This window comes from Phocoena phocoena, chromosome X, assembly GCF_963924675.1.
Source record: "Phocoena phocoena chromosome X, mPhoPho1.1, whole genome shotgun sequence".
Classification (NCBI taxonomy): Eukaryota; Metazoa; Chordata; class Mammalia; order Artiodactyla; family Phocoenidae; genus Phocoena; species Phocoena phocoena.
Window position 1 is genome coordinate 26735571 of NC_089240.1, and position 17122 is coordinate 26752692.

The 17122-nt window shown below is 41.9% G+C and overlaps 1 pseudogene; it reads left to right on the top strand.

The window, feature by feature from the left end:
• Positions 1 to 434: 434 nt before the first annotated feature.
• LOC136142872 (tRNA 2'-phosphotransferase 1 pseudogene) lies at positions 435 to 1222 on the top strand (annotated as a pseudogene).
• Positions 1223 to 17122: the final 15900 nt, after the last annotated feature.

Sequence of the window (17122 nt, forward strand, 5' to 3'; positions counted from 1 at the left end):
CTTTGCCTGGTAACCTCCCCAAATTGACTGCCCCTGCTTCCCGCCCACCCCACTTTCCCCATCCCCATCTTCCTTCGTCTTTAGCTGAAGGTGGTATTTAAGTGATGGTTCAGGTCATTTTGGGGGAGTTACTCAGTTTTCCTAGGTATCTCCCATGTATAAAGAGAAGTACCCATGTTATTAAACTTCTGTTTTTCTCCTGTTAACCTGTCTTCTATTATAGGTGTGTCTCAGCCAAGAATCCAGAAGGTTAGAGGGAAAATAATTTTTCCACCCCTACACTGACTCTAATAATCATGGGAACTTGCCAGGCTTTTGGTCTCTTTGGCTTTCAGATTCCTGTAACACTTAATAATAGGCTTCTGTTGTATTTGCTGTTCGTCAGTTACATATAGAAGTAACACGCTGCCGGACAGCAGGAGTCTATCTTGACTATGAACTTCTCTGGAGGAAAGAGGCAAGAAGCAGCAGGGCCCAGGGATAGACAGGCTCACAGACCCCAGGAACCAGACCAAGATGTGCAAGTACCAAAACTTGGTCCTATGACCTGTCATGGAGCCCTGGAGCTGGGGCTTCCCGTGGGGGTCAAAGCCTTCCTGCCCCTGGGCACCCTCCAACAGCTGCCCCAGTGCCACAGCTTCTCAGCTGAAGATGTGCAGCAAGTGGTGAACACCATGGGGAAGCAGTGGTTCACACTGCAGCCAGGGGACCCCGGCATTGGCTCTCATCCAAGCCAATCTTGGTCACTTCCTGCAAGCACCTGAGATGGATCTGATGCCCTTGGCAACCCGACAGGCCCTGCCCCTGATGCTTGTTTATGGCACATTCTGGCAGCACTGGCCATCCATCCTGTTCAAAGGCATGTCCTGCTGGGAAAGGATGCACATCCACCTGGCCCCAGGACTGCCTGGGGACTGTGCACAGTGTCATCAGTGGCATGTGGCCAACTTGTGAACTGGCCTTGTTCATCAATGGGCTCCTGGCCCTGACAGATGAAATACCCTTCTTCCTCTCCGTCAATGGGGTGATCCTGATTCCAGGGAATGCTGATGGCATCCTGATTCCAGGGAATGCTGATGGCTTCCTGCTTCCCAAGTATTTTGAGAAGGCCCTGCAGCTACGCCCCACCCAAAAGTCCCTCTCCTTGGCCGGTAATGAGTAGACAGAGTGTCAGAGTGGCCCCAAGCACCGCTCCAGAGGGTAAAGGATGATCCAACAATAAAATATTCCTTAAATAAAGAAATGTAAATAGACAATCAAAAAAAGAAACTCATGATTGAAAAAACAAGAAGTAACCACAGCCCAAGATCTCTTCCAGGCAAATTCTCTTACTGTTTCACTGTTCTCTGTGCTGACTCATCTTCCTCTCATTCAACTTGATGACTGCTTCCTTAAGCTCTTCTTTTTTTTTTTTTACAACTGTTTTGGAGTATAATAGCTTTACAATGGTGCATTAGTTTCTGCTTTATAACAAAGTGAATCAGTTATACATATACATATGTTCCCATATCTCTTCCCTCTTGTGTCTCCCTCCCTCCCACCCTCCCTATCCCACCCCTCTACGTGGTCACAAAGCACCGAGCTGATCTCCCTGTGCTATGTGGCTGCTTCCCACTAGCTAACTATTTTATGTTTGATAGTGTATATATGTCCATGCCACTCTCTCACTTTGTCACAGCTTACCCTTCCCCCTCCCGATATCCTCAAGTCCATTCTCTAGTAGGCCTGTGTCTTTATTCCCATCTTACCCCTAGGTTCTCCATGACTTTTTTTTTTCTAAAATTCCATATATATGTGTTAGCATACGGTATTTGTCTTTCTCTTTCTGACTTACTTCACTCTTTATGACAGACTCTAGGTTCATCCACCTCATTACAAATAGCTCAATTTTGTTTCTTTTTATGGCTGAGTAATAGTCCATCGTATATATGTGCCACGTCTTCTTTATCCGATGATGGACACTTAGGTTGTTTCCATCTCCTGGGTATTGTAAATAGAGCTGCAATGAACATTTTGGTACATGACTCTTTTGGAATTATGGTTTTCTCAGGGTATATGCCCAGTAGTGGGATTGCTGGGTCATGTGGTAGTTCTATTTGCAGTTTTTTAAGGAACCTCCATACTGTTCTCCACGGTGGCTGTACCAATTCACATTCCCACCAGCAGTGCAAGAGGGTTCCCTTTTCTCCATACCCTCTCCAGCATTTATTGTTTCTAGATTTTTTGATGATGGCCATTCTGACTGGTGTGAGATGATATCTCATTGTAGTTTTGATTTGCATTTCTCTAATGATTAATGATGTTGAGCATTCTTTCATGTGTTTGTTGGCAGTCTGTATATCTTCTTTGGAGAAATGTGTATTTAGGTCTTCTGTCCACTTTTGTTTTGGGTTATTTGTTTTTTTGTTATTGAGCTGCATGAGCTGCTTGTAAATTTTGGAGATTAATTCTTTGTCAGTTCCTTCATTTGCAAATACTTTCTCCCATTCTGAGGGTTGTCTTTTGGTCTTGTTTATGGTTTCTTTTGCTGTGCAAAAGCTTTGCAGTTTCATTAGGTTCCATTTGTTTATTTTTGTTTTTATTTCCATTTCTCTAGGAGGTGGGTCAAAAAGGATCTTGCTGTGATTTATGTCACAGAGTGTTCTGCCTATGTTTTCCTCTAAGAGTTTGATAGTTTCTGGCCTTACAATTAGGTCTTTAATCCATTTTGAGCTTATTTTTGTGTATGGTGTTAGGGAGTGATCTAATCTCATACTTTTACATGTACCTGTCCAGTTTTCCCAGCACCACTTATTGAAGAGGCTGTCCTTTCTCCACTGTACATTCCTGCCTACTTTATCAAAGATAAGGTGACCATATGTGCGTGGGCTTATCTCTGGGCTTTCTATCCCGTTTCACTGATCTATATTTCTGTTTTTGGGCCAGTACCATACTGTCTTCATTACTGTAGCTTTGTAGTATAGTCTGAAGTCAGGGAGCCTGATTCCTCCAGTTCCATTTTTCGTTCTCAAGATTGCTTTGGCTATTCGGGGTCTATTCTGTTTCCATACAAATTGTGAAATTTTTTGTTCTAGTTCTGTGAAAAATAACAGTGGTAGTTTGATAGGGATTGCATTGAATCTGTAGATTGCTTTGGGTAGTAGAGTCATTTTCACAATGTCAATTCTTCCAATCCAAGAACATGGTATATCTCTCCATCTATTTGTATCATCTTTAATTCCTTTCATCAGTGTCTTATAATTTTCTGCATACAGGTCTTTTGTCTCCTTAGGTAGGTTTATTCCTAAATATTTTATTCTTTTTGTTGCAATGGTAAATGGGAGTGTTTTCTTGATTTCACTTTCAGATTTTTCATCATTAATGTATAGGATTGCCAGAGATTTCTGTGCATTAATTTTGTATCCTGCTACTTTACCAAATTCATTGATTAGCTCTAGTAGTTTTCTGGTAGCATCTTTAGGATTCTCTATGTATAGTATCATGTCATCTGCAAACAGTGACAGCTTCACTTCTTCTTTTCCGATTTGGATTCCTTTTATTTCCTTTTCTTCTCTGATTGCTGTGGCTAAAACTTCCAAAACTATGTTGAATAAGAGTGGTGAGAGTGGGCAACCTTGTCTTGTTCCTGATCTTAGTGGAAATGCTTTCGGTTTTTCTCCACTGAGGACGATGTTGGCTGTGGGTTTGTCATATATGGCCTTTATTATGTTGAGGAAAGTTCCCTCCATGCCTACTTTCTGCAGGGTTTTTATCATAAATGGGTGTTGAATTTTGTCAAAAGCTTTCTCTGCATCTATTGAGATGATCATATGGTTTTTCTCCTTCAATTTGTTAATATGGTGTATCATGTTGATTGATTTGCACATATTGAAGGATCCTTGCATTCCTGGAATAAACCCCACTTGATCATGGTGTATGATCCTTTTAATGTGCTGTTGGATTCTGTTTGCTAGTATTTTGTTGAGGATTTTTGCATCTATGTTCATCAGTGATATTGGCCTGTAGTTTTCTTTCTTTGTGACATCCTTGTCTGGTTTTGGTATCAGGGTGATGGTGGCCTCGTAGAATGAGTTTGCGAGTGTTCCTCCCTCTGCTATCTTTTGCAAGAGTTTGAGAAGGATAGGTGTTAGCTCTTCTCTAAATGTTTGATAGAATTCACCTGTGAAGCCATCTGGTCCTGGGCTTTTGTTTGTTGGAAGATTTTTAATCACAGTTTCAATTTCAGTGCTTGTGATTGGTCTGTTCATATTTTCTATTTCTTCCTGATTCAGTATTGGCAGGTTGTACATTTCTAAGAATTTGTCCATTTCTTCCAGCTTGTCTATTTTATTGGCATAGAGTCGCTTGTAGTAATCTCTCATGATCTTTTGTATTTCTGCAGTATCAGTTGTTACTTCCCCTTTTTCATTTCTAATCCTATTGATTTGAGTCTTCTCCCTTTTTTTCTTGATGAGTCTGGCGAAAGGTTTATCAATTTTGTTTATCTTCATAAAGAACCAGCTTTTAGTTTTATTGATCTTTGCTATCGTTTCCTTCATTTCTTTTTCATTTATTTTTGATCTGATCTTTATCATTTCTTTCCTTCTGCTAACTTTGGAGTTTTTTTGTTCTTGTTTCTGTAATTGCTTTAGGTGCAAGGTTAGGTTGTTTATTCGATATGTTTCCTGTTTCTTAAGGTAGGATTGTACTGCTATAAACTTCCCTCTTAGAACTGCTTTTGCTGCATCCCATACGTTTTGGATCATCGTGTCTCCATTTTCATTTGTTTCTTTTCTAGGTATTTTTTGATTTCCTCTTTGGTTTTTTCTGTGATCACTTCGTTATTAAGTAGTGTATTGTTTAGCCTCCATATGTTTGTATTTTTTACAGATCTTTTTCTGTAATTGATATCTAGTCTCATAGCGCTGTGGTCAGAAAAGATACTTGATACAATTTCAATTTTCTTAAATTTACCAAGGCTTGATTTGTGACCCAAGATATGATCTATCCTGGAGAATGTTCCATGAGCACTTGAGAAAAATGTGTATTCTGTAGTTTTTGGATGGAATGTCCTATAAATATCAATTAAGTCCATCTTGTTTAATGTATGATTTAAAGCTTGTGTTTCCTTATTTATTTTCATTTTGGATGAATGTCCATTGGTGAAAGTGGGGTGTTAAAGTTCCCTACCATGAATGTGTTACTGTCGATTTCCCCTTTTATGGCTGTTAGTATTTGCCTTATGTATTGAGGTGCTCCTATGTTGGGTGCATAAATATTTACAATTGTTATATCTTCTTCTTGGATCGATCCCTTGATCATTATGTAGTGTCCTTGTTTGTCTCTTGTAATAGTCTTTATTTTGAAGTCTATTTTTTCTGATATGAGAATTGCTACTCCAGCTTTTTTTGGTTTCCATTTGCATGGAATATCTTTTTCCATCTCTTCACTTTCGGTCTGTATGTGTCTCTAGGTCTGAAGTGGGTCTCTTGTAGACAGCATATACATGGGTCTTGTTTTTGTATTCATTCAGCCAGTCTGTGTCTTTTGGTAGGAACATTTAATCCATTTCCATTTAAGGTAATTATCGATATGTATGTTCCTATTCCCATTTTCTTAATTGTTTTGGGTTTGTTATTGTAGGTCTTTTCCTTCTCTTGTGTTTCTTGCCTAGAGACGATCCTTTAGCATTTGTTGTAAAGCTGGTTTGGTGGTGCTGAACTCTCTCAGCTTCTGCTTGTCTGTAAAGGTTTTAATTTCTCCATCAAATCTGAATGAGATCCTTGCTGGGTAGAGTAATCTTGGTTGAGGGTTTTTCTCCTTCATCACTTTAAATATGTCCTGCCAGTCCTTTCTGGCTTGCAGAGTTTCTGCTGAACGATCAGCTGTTAACCTTATGGGGATTCCCTTGTGTGTTATTTGTTGTTTTTCCCTTGCTGCTTTTAGTATGTTTTCTTTGTATTTAATTTTTGACAGTTTGATTAATATGTGTCTTGGCGTGTTTCTCCTTGGATTTATCCTGTATAGGACTCTCTGTGCTTCCTGGACTTGATTAACTATTTCCTTTCCCATATTAGGGAAGTTTTCAACTATAATCTCTTCAAATATTTTCTCAGTCCCTTTCTTTTTCTCTTCTTCTTCTGGAACCCCTATAATTCGAATGTTGGTGCGTTTAATGTTGTCCCAGGGTCTCTGAGACTGTCCTCAGTTCTTTTCATTCTTTTTTCTTTCTTCCACTCTGCAGTAGTTATTTCCACTCTTCTATCTTCCAGGTCACTTATCCGTTCTTCTGCTTCAGTTATTGTGCTATTGATCCCTTCTAGAGTATTTTTAATTTCATTTATTGTGTTGTTCATCATTGCTTGTTTCATCTTTAGTTCTTCTAGGTCCTTGTTAAATGTTTCTTGCGTTTTGTCTATTCTATTTCTAAGATTTTGGATCATCTTTACTATCATTATTCTGAATTCTTTTTCAGGTAGACTGCCTATTTCCTCTTCATTTGTTAGGTCTGGTGGGTTTTTATCTTGCTCCTTCATCTGCTGTGTGTTTTTCTGTCTTCTCATTTTGCTTATCTTACTGTGTTTGGGGTCTCTTTTTGCAGGCTGCGTGTTCATAGTTCCCGTTGTTTTCGGTGTCTGTTCCCAGTGGCTAAAGTTGGTTCAGTGGGTTGTGTAGGCTTCTTGGTGGAGGCGAGTAGTGCCTGTGTTCAGGTGGATCAGGCTGGATGTTGTCTTTCTGGTGGGCAGGTCCACATCTGGTGGTGCGTTTTGGGGTGTCTGTGGACTTATTATGATTTTAGGCAGCCTCTCTGCTAATGGGTGGGGTTGTGTTCCTGTCTTGCTAGTTGTTTGGCATAGCGTGTCCAGCACTGTAGCTTGCTGGTCGTTGAGTGAAGCTGGGTGTTGGTGTTGAGATGGAGATCTCTGGGAGATTTTCACCATTTGATATTACATGGAGCTGGGAGGTCTCTCGTGGACCAGTGTCCTGAAGTTGCCTCTCCCATCTCAGAGGCACAGCACTGATGCCTGGCTGCAGCACCAAGAGCCTTTCATCCACACGGGTCAGAATAAAAGGGAGAAAAAGTAGAAAGAAAGAAAGAGGATAAAAGAAAAGAAAATAAAGTAAGGTAAAATAAAATAAAGTTATTAAAATAAAAAAATAATTATTAAGAAAAAAATTTTTTTAAATAGTAAAAAACAAAACAAAAAAAATGGAAGGATAGAACCCTAGGACAAATGGTGAAAGCAAAGCTATACAGACAAAATCTCACACAGAAGCATACACATACACACTCACAAAAAGAGGAAAAGGGGAAAAAATAATAAATCTTGCTCTCAAAGTCCACCTCCTCAATTTGGGATGATTCGTTGTCTCTTCAGGTATTCCACAGATGCAGGGTACATCAAGTTGATTGTGGAGCTTTAATCCGCTGCTCCTGAGGCTGCTGGGAGAGATTTCCCTTTCTCTTCTTTGTTGGCACAGCTCCCGGGGTTCAGCTTTGGATTTGGCCCCGCCTCTGCGTTTAGGTCGCCAGAGGGCGTCTGTTCTTCGCTCAGACAGGACGGGGTTAAAGGAGCAGCTGCTTAGGGGGCTCTGGCTCACTCAGGCCGGGGGGAGGGAGGGGCTCGGAGGGCGGGGCAAGCCTGCGGCGGCAGAGGCCAGGGTGACGTTGCACCAGCCTGAGGCGCGCCGCGCGTTCTCCCGGGTAAATTGTCCCTGGATCCCGGGACCCTGGCAGTGGTGGGTTGCACAGGCTCCCCGGAAGGGGGGTGTGGAGAGTGACCTGTGCTTGCACACAGGCTTCTTCTTGGTGGCGGCAACAGCAGCCTTAGCGTCTCATGCCCGTCTCTGGGGCCCACCCTGTTAGCCGCGGCTCGCGCCCGTCTCTGGAGCTCCTTTAAGCAGTACTCTTAATCCCTTCTCCTCGAGCACCGGAAACACAGAGGGAAGAAAAAGTCTCTTGCCTCTTCGGCAGGTCCAGACTTTTCCCCGGACTCCCTCCCGGCTAGCTGTGGCGCACTAACCCCTTCAGGCTGTGTTCACGTCACCAACCCCAGTCCTCTCCCTGCGCTCCGACCGAAGCCCGAGCCTCAGCTCGCAGCCCCCGCCTGCAGCGGCGGGTGAGCAGACAAGCCTCTCGGGCTGGTGCGTGCCCGTCGGCGCCGATCCTCTGTGCGGAAATCTCTCCGCTTTGCCCTCCACACCGCTGTTGCTGTGCTCTCCTCTGCGGCTCCGAAGCTTTCCCCCTCCGCCACCCACAGTCTCTGCCCCCGAAGGGGCTTCTAGTGTGTGGAAAGCTTTCCTCCTTCACGGCTCCCTCCCACTGGTGCGGGCCCCGTCCCTATTCTTTTGTCTCTGTTCTTTCTTTTTTCTTTTGCCCTACCCAGGTACGTGGGGAGTTTCTTGCCTTTTGGGAGGTCTGAGGTCTTCTGCCAGCGTTCAGTAGGTGTTCTGTAGGAGTTGTTCCACGTGTAGATATATTTCTGATGTATCTGTGGGGAGGAAGGTCATCTCCCCGTCTTACTCTTCCGCCATCTTCCCCCTCTCCTCTCCCGTATACTTTAAATCATCTCTATATTACTTATGATACCTAATACAATGTAAATGCTATGTAAATAGTTATAAATACTATGTAAATGCTACATAAATATTTGCCAGCAGGGTAAATTCAAATTTTGCTTTTTGGAACTTTCTGGATTTTTTATTTTCCTGAATATTTTCTATCCTAGGTTAGTTGAATCCACGGATTCAGAGCCTGCAGGTACGGAGAGTAGAGGTATGCTCTTTACCTCTGCTCCAGCTCTCATTTACCTGTCAAGAAGGAAGGTCCTTGGGGAGCCATAGTATTATCTCTTGCCAAGTCTTCCTTTTGGCCCTTTAAACTGCTTCACTGTGGAGTTTCAGAAAGCAGTTGGCTTTTTCAATTGTGTGGAGCTCTGAAATCAGAGGCCACAGGCCAAGAATGGCTCTTGACATAGCTATGTTCTCTTCCATTTTTGGTTGCTGTCTGGCTAGCTCTGACTGGGGTCCATCCCTCTGCAGAATGTTGCTAAAAGTAGGAAGAAGCAGCAGACACTGCTAAACTTGTAAATCTTTCTTGTTTACCCCATTGCTATTGCTTCTGCTGCCTGTGAGCTGCTTTCCAGGATCTTGTCGACCTGTGTGAATGCTGTGCCTAGCTAAGATTCTATTTCCTCAGAAGAAAGAGAAAATGGATGCTGGGGGGGAGAACTTGCACTTTTTGCCACAAATGTCTATTGATTCAGACAGATTCTTAATTTCACTCCAGAAAGTGAGTCAGCAACTTGTAGAAGGCACAGGGGCAGTGAATAGAAAACTGGCACCCTCAGACTGCCATATCATACAGTAGCAAAGGACTCACTTTCAAAAAGGAGATAGCCAGCTCCTCCCACAAGAAAAAAAAATGCAGCTAAACTTTTGCTAGTTTTGATATGATTGGTATAAATGCTCAAAGAATGTCTCATAACTAGCGGTGAAGCTGACTTTCTGGGCCCTGTCAAAACTTGATTTTGAAAGTCGAGTAAAACAGCTACACAGTGACTTTAATAACTGTAAACATGAGAAAACTCATGCACTATTACAATTTTTTTAATATGCTTGTCAGACTGTTGACATTACTTCCCAAATTCTTTTATTCTCTTTCAGATATAGTTAATGCGAATTTGGAGCTTGTAATATATTCCAAATACCTGATAATGTTTCCTCCCTTCTTATATTATAAAATAAACCTTTAAAGAGAATGAAAAATTAATGATTGTCACCAAGAGATTTTTCTTTCTTTTCTCAGCATGTTCATTTTATTATATGTTATTTTCCTGATGTTCATTTCGTGTGATAAATCTACCCCATATTCCTTTATCTCTAGCACTAAAGATACCTTCATTAATTTGCACTGTCTAAATACAAATTGAATACCAATTTTATTTGAGAATGGAGACAATGACCATTCTCAATGGAAGTTTTGGAACAAAGTCAACAGATTTTAAGAAATTTGTATTATAGTTATTTATACTGGTATGTAATATAAGGGTGTATTTGGTCTATTTTGTTCACTGCTCTATACCTGGTACCTAGCACAGTATTTGGTGGACACTCAATAAATATTTATTTGGTTAATGAATTAATGTATTTTTCTTTTTAATTATCATAAGATATACTGGAAAATATTTAACCAAAGTAGTTGCAAGAGAGTTGAATCTTTTCTAGTCTAACAAGGAGAAGGCATGGTGGGATTATATAATTCAGATTATTAAAATTCATGAAAGCAATCACACTGGGTAAAAAGACATTTAACCTCAGTTTAATGTCTCTGAATATTCAACCAAGAGAGAGGAGTAAGGGCACAAACTGTGGGAACACAGTTATGTGGTACAGTCTCAGATATGTATCTCTGGTGGGAGATGATGGCGGAGAAGACACCGGTCCAAATGATTGGCAACATTAATATGGAAATATACATATTCACCTGTTCTTCATATAGTCTCCTGGTCTCACAACAAATTTGAGAAGTGGTTTCTATTACTATTCTATTACAAATGTGGAAAATGAGCTTCACAGAGGTGAATAACTTGTCCAAAGTCCCACAGGTGATGATTGGTAGAGCCAAGGTCAGAAGGTCTTTGACAATCAAGTTCACATTGGATAAAAAGTCACGCTTTTGTTCCACTGGCATTCGGCTACTCTGTGGTTCTCTCTCTGCCCCTCATACCCTTCGGCAGCATATCTCCCTTTCTTCTTGTTAAGGATATTGTCCTAACGTTGTAATGTCATTACGTGCTCTGAGTTAATAAATGGCTTCTTTTCTCTTTTAGTGTCCAAAGTGATACATTATCTACTGAGTCTTCAAGAAGGAAATAATGATGACTGGAGCCGAAGTCCCAGAATTCTCCACAAGCAACCTGCCATGCTACAGATTTCTAGGAAAGCTGGTTAGTAGGAACCCTCTATTAGAGACTGCAGGTTTGTCTCCCTCTTCACCTCTGTTATTATTTTTGCTCTGAAATTTACTCTGATATTAATATAACCACTGCAGCTTTATTTTGATTAGTGTTAGTATGGTATGTATTTCCCCATGCTTATACTTTTAACCTGTTTCCATCCTTAAATTCAAAGTGGGTTTTTGGTGGCAGTGTATTTGGATCTTGCTTTTTCATCCAACCTGATGATCTCAAAAATTGTTAGAAGTTCTATACATGTTTATTTTTTATTTCAAGCTTTTAAAAATTCTTTATTGTGATCGTGTGCACAAGTCTATATTTCATAAATAAAGGTGTGTATATATATATTGGAGAGTGTGATCAAAAATCTTTTTACTGATAGGCTAAACAATCAAAAATTCATGGAGACCAAGGCTTTAAGGGCAATGTGAACAATTGACCAATCCTCATTTCAGGTGAACAGAAATAGAACTGGAGGGTGAGACAGGGTCTAGACACCACACAACTCTAATTGAATGGCACCCTTTGGATCATGTCTGTGAATGACGCTCCCTGGAATTGTGTTAAGCTATGGCTTTTGCTAGAGGATCCATTTGGAGGGAAGAATTAGAGTCACACATGAAAAAGACTGTTAGGGGTCTGTTCCCAAGTGGACACAGGCCAAGCAAACTGTCCCAATTCACGTTATTGTCCATGTAGAGGAGGAAAACTAATTTTCCCTCTACCCTTCCAGGTTATTGGCTGAGAACGCCCCTGTAATAAAATACAGATTAACAGGAGAAACACAAACAGAAGTTTAATAACATGGATACCTCCTGTATGCATTGGAGAGACCCAGGAAAACTAAATGACTCCCTGAAATGGCCCAAGTCCCCACCTTAAATACCATCTCCAGCTAAAGACGAGGATGTTGGAGGGATGGGAGGGCAGCCAGTTCTGAGAGACTATCAAGAGAAGCACAGTAAACAAGGGTATATGCAAATTTAAACCTCTGCCTTCTCCATGGATGACAGGTTCTAGAGACTCCTCTTCCTGACCCAGAGAGAAAGACACCCTTACAAATGGAGATTTCCCTTATAAATGTAAATGTTTCTTACAAAAGGGCAGCTTCTAGTCTATTTTCAGAGATTCTCCTCTGGCTGAAGTCTCTCAAAAATAATCAGCTCAACAATTTGCAGACCCCTTCACTAAGAATGAGGATTCCATTCACCTGTGCTCCTAAACTCACACATGGCATCACTATCCTTAAGGGCTCCCAGGCTAGTTCTGGTCTGCAGCTGCAGGTAATAAAGAAGAGGTGAGGCCTGGCACCTCGCTAAGGATCAGTTTTCTTGTGAGGGGATGGGGACTTCCCAAGGTTCTGAGCTGGGCAAAGACGCATTCGGACTTGCCTTTAAAAGCACCTGGTGGAGGGCTTCCCTGGTGGCGCAGTGGTTGAGAGTCCGCCTGCATGATTCAGGGGACGCGGGTTCGTGCCCCGGTCTGGGAAGATCCCACATGCCGCGGAGTAGCTGGGCCTGTGAGCCATGGCCGCTGAGCCTGCGCGTCTGTGAGCCTGTGCTCTGCAACAGGAGAGGCCACAACAGTGAGAGGCCTGCGTAGTGCAAAAAAAAAAAAAAAAAAAAAAAAACCACCTGGTGGAGAAGAGACAGGCAGGAAGGAGATGCCTGAGGAGGTGACTGCGACCACCCAGCCATGGGCCAGTTCGGACTGGTGGTGGAGCTGTGGTCGTGAGAACTGGTTGGATCCAGGTATGTTCTCACCAGGGAGTCTTACTCACCAGCTACTGTGTAAGTCAGACGGTGAGAGATAAAGAACTCGAACCTAGAATTTGCCAAAGCAGCTACAAGCCTGTTTTTCCCTTTGAGATAAAGGGCACAGGACAGGGAGGTGGGCAGGTGGGGGCAGTAATCTAGTTGTGGATGTCTTCAGTTTGAAATCTAAGTCAGAATAGCCAGGTGAGAATGAGAACTGAGACCATTAATCTAGAAAGTTAATCTTTACACGATTCCTTAGAAGAAATGAGGCACATATACCAACTTTTACCTCTGCTGATAGTTGTGTTTTCACCCCTGAATAAAGGAAGTTTATGAAATGAGAAAAAAATAATAATAATCAGCCCCCCAAATAATCAATATGCCAAAGAGGCATATTTTGGGGTGGCAAATTCTGTTCCCCTTCACCCATGAATCCAGAAAGATTGTCCAGGAAATTCCCTGGTACTCCAGTGGTTAGGACTCTGAGCTTCCACTGCAGAGGGCACGGGTTCAATCCCTGGTTGGGGATCTCACATACCCTGTGGCCAAAGAAAACCCAGAAAGATTGTCCAGTGGAGGGAGATGTTTATGCCGGGCAATATACTAGAAGGGACTAGACAGAAAAGATCCATAAACCCACATGGGGTCCCTTCGAGGTCTGTGGCTGAATGCTAAGTTGTGTACAAGCAGGATTTAAATACATAGTCTGGCAAAAGTTTAAAGTATAACCTCTGTAAAGGAGATGGTCTAGAAAGGCTAAAGCTTACAAAACATGCTCTCCAAATAGTTTACTTGGTTAAAAAGGTACATTCTGCTGAAGAATGTTGGTAATCACCTCTTTTAAAATGGTACTTTTAAAGACTAAATGTGTATGTAGACTCGCTAAAGATTACCTCACTCAGTATCAGCCTTCTTGAATTTATTTTCTGAACTTCAAAAAGCAATCTAAAGCCTGGTATTTTGCAAGTTGTGGATTAAAGGTATGAATTTCTTTCAGCCCTTGTAGGGAAGCACTTTTGAATTCATTTCCCTGACATGAGATTGCTCTCCCCAAAGCAATTTTGGAGGGAACATTAAGTGCTATAGAACTGGAGAAATGTGCCCCAGAAAATGTTTTTAATCAGGGCTGTGTGGGAGCCTATTTAATCACTGGGCAATGGAAGACGTTAAAGGAACAACACTTTGTTTAAGGGACTTATTGACTGAGAAGTTCCTTTAAACTGGGTCCTCTCTTTTCTGGCTTCTCATTTTGGAAATATTTGGCCAAGACAGAAGTCAATATTTCTGGTAGCTATTCTGCAGCCTACCCTGACCACCCACCGCCCAGCATCTTTATCCTTTGAACTATAAATGCACATTCACATGTTTTGGTTTTTGTCTTTGCAAATTATAGTTGTCTCTGGCAATTCCCTTTGCATTTGAGAAAAGCCAGAGTGGTGCTGGGTATTTTCAGTCATATTCTCTCTGGTATCAAATGTCACAGCTGCATTGCATGAAGGTTTATTTGTATTATAATAGCATTTCCTGTAGATCTCAAGGGACCTCTATCTGTAAAATCACTTGTCTACAGGAACTTCAGAGAGAATAACTTGACCTTTCTAAAAGTAAACTTTCCAACTGAATAAATCCCTCTGGATCTAGGTTCAGATGGTTCTTTGTGTGTGTGTGCGCGTGTGTGACCTGAGCTTTTAGGTTAATGTCGAGTCTGGCTTTTATTTATTTATTTATTATTTTTGGCTGTGTTGGGTCTTTATTGCTGCGTGTGGGCTTTCTCTAGGTGCAGCGAGTGGGGGCTTCTCACTGCGGTGGCTTCTCTTGTTGAGGAGCACAAACTCTAGGTACATGGGCTTCAACAGTTGTGGCTCGTGGGCTCTAGAGCGCAGGCTCGGTAGTTGTGGTGTATGGGCTTAGTTGCTCCGTGGCATGTGGGATCTTCCCAGACCAGGGCTCGAACCTGTGTCCCCTGCATTGGCAGGTGGATTCTTAACCACTGCGCCACAAGGGAAGTCCTAGATTCTGACTTTTAAAGTGATATTGTGTGCCTTTAATTGCCCAAACAGAGAGAACTTTTGTTAATTATGGGGATGAGTAAGGTCTAAGTATTGTGCTGGGATAATTTCTTGAGAGCATAATGTATGTTCTTCCTTCCCCCATTCCAGAAAGTTAGTCAATTCTTTTTACGCCCCTTCTCAAATTTATATTTGTAGACTGAAACAGGGTGACCAACTCTCCCAGTTGGTCCAGGACTTGGGGAGGGGGAGTTCCTGGCATGTGGAACTTTCAGTACAAAAACTGGGAAAGTCCCAGGCAAGCTGGGACAAGTTGGTCACCCTAGGTAGAAGTCAGTACAAGATACCTCCCATCCTGGAATTTTTTCTAAACCCTGAGTTCACTGAAGAGAAGTGGCCCTAAGGGCAAAGGGAGAGCAGGATACCATATTAATGTAAACTTTTAATTGAAATATAACATATATAATGCACAAATCATAAGTGTGTAGCTGTACAAAATTTCACCAAGTGAACACACATACGTAACTAGTGTCCAGATCAAGGAAGAGAATATTTCTAGGGTCCCAGAAGCCCTCTTGTGCATTCTTTCAGTCACTACCCCTTGAATAACCACCCAAAATAAATTTCCCTCTATCCTTCTGAGCTCTTGGCTGAGACTCCCATAATAAAAGACAGATTAACAGGAGAAAAAAAACAGTTTAATATATATTCCTTCTGTGTACGTGGGAGATACCCAGGGAAACTGAGTAAAGCTCTGTAAAATGGCCCAAGATACCACCTTAAATACCATCTTTAAGAGGGGTAAGGAGACCAGTTATGGAAGGTTACCAGAAAAACACAGATTGTTAGCAAGTTTAAGTCCATGCCTTTCTCCACGATGAGAGTTCCTTGTGATTTAGAGTCATCCTCTTTTTCCTGGTACAGAGAGAAAGACACCCTTAAAAATGGAGATTAACTTTAGAAATGTAAATTTCCCTCACAAAAGAGTAAATTCTGGGCTTCCCTGGTGGCGCAGTGGTTGAGAGTCCGCCTGCCGATGCAGGGGACACTGGTTCGTGCCCCGGTCCGGGAAGATCCCACATGCCTGCCGCGGAGCGGCTGGGCCCGTGGGCCATGGCCGCTGAACCTGCGCGTCCGGAGCCTGTGCTCCGCAACAGGAGAGGCCGCAACAGCGAGAGGCCCGCGTACCGCAAAACAAAACAAAAAACAAAAATAAAGAGAGTAAATTCTACTCTGATTTTAGAGCTTCTCCTGTGTCTACTTTTTCTCAAAAATATGCCACCTCAAAATAATCCTTATGCCAAAGAGGCATATTTGGAGGTGGCATATTCTGCTATCCTTCAACTAGTATCCTTACTTAAGTACTTTAGATTAGTTTTACCTGGTTTTAAAATTTATATAAATGAAACCATACAGTTTGTACTTGTTGGGGAGGAAGAAATTTTCCTTTATCCTTCCAAGTCCTTCTGGCCAGTCTAAAAGTTAAATTGACAGGAGACAGATTAACAGGAGACAATCAAACAAACATTTATTAACATGTTTGCGGGGGAGAGACCCAGAAAAACTGAGTAACTCACCAAAATGGCCAAAGCCTTCCCCTTAAATACCATCCACAGCTAAACAAAAAGGAGGATGGCTGAGGGTGGGGAGAGTCAGTTATGGGAGGTTCCCAGGAAAAGCACAGTAAACAAGGGTGATTGTGATGCAGATTTAAGTCAGTGCCTTCTCCATTGATAGGTTTCTAAATATTTGGTTATCCTCCTTTTCCAGGTACAGAGAGTGAGGCCCTCTTACAAATGGAGATTTCCCTCACAAATGTAAACGTTTCTTACAAAAGGGCAACACCTACTTGGTTTTCACAGCCCTTTCGATGTCTGCTGTTTCTCTCGGAAATAATCGCTTAAAACAATTAATATGGCAAAGAGACATATTTTAGGGTGGCAAATTCTTCTCTCCTAAATGTTCTTGTTTCTCGTTTTCTTTCATTTAACATTAAGATTGTGAGATTCATCCATGTTGTTGTGTGTCATGTTGTTTGTTCATTCTTGGTGCTGTATAATATCCCATTGTATGACTATACCACAATTTATTTATCCTCTCTACCTTTGATGGACATTTGGACTGTTTCCAGTTTGGGGCTATTATGAGCAGTGTTACTATGAATACGTTTATTGATAGGGAGAGAAAAGGGGCAGTGATTTGGCAGAATCTCAGGAAGGCAGCAATGCTCAAAGGGCTTGGTGGACATAGCTATGTGGATCCTCACCTCTGCAAATTCCGTGACCCACGTAGGGCACAAAGCAAAGGACTGCTGTATCTCAAGGGAAACTCAGTCTTTGACAACAGAATAATCAGCTATGATGAAATGAAGATGAGGGGCCTGCTTGGAGTTAGCCAAACTGCAGGTTAAACACATGGT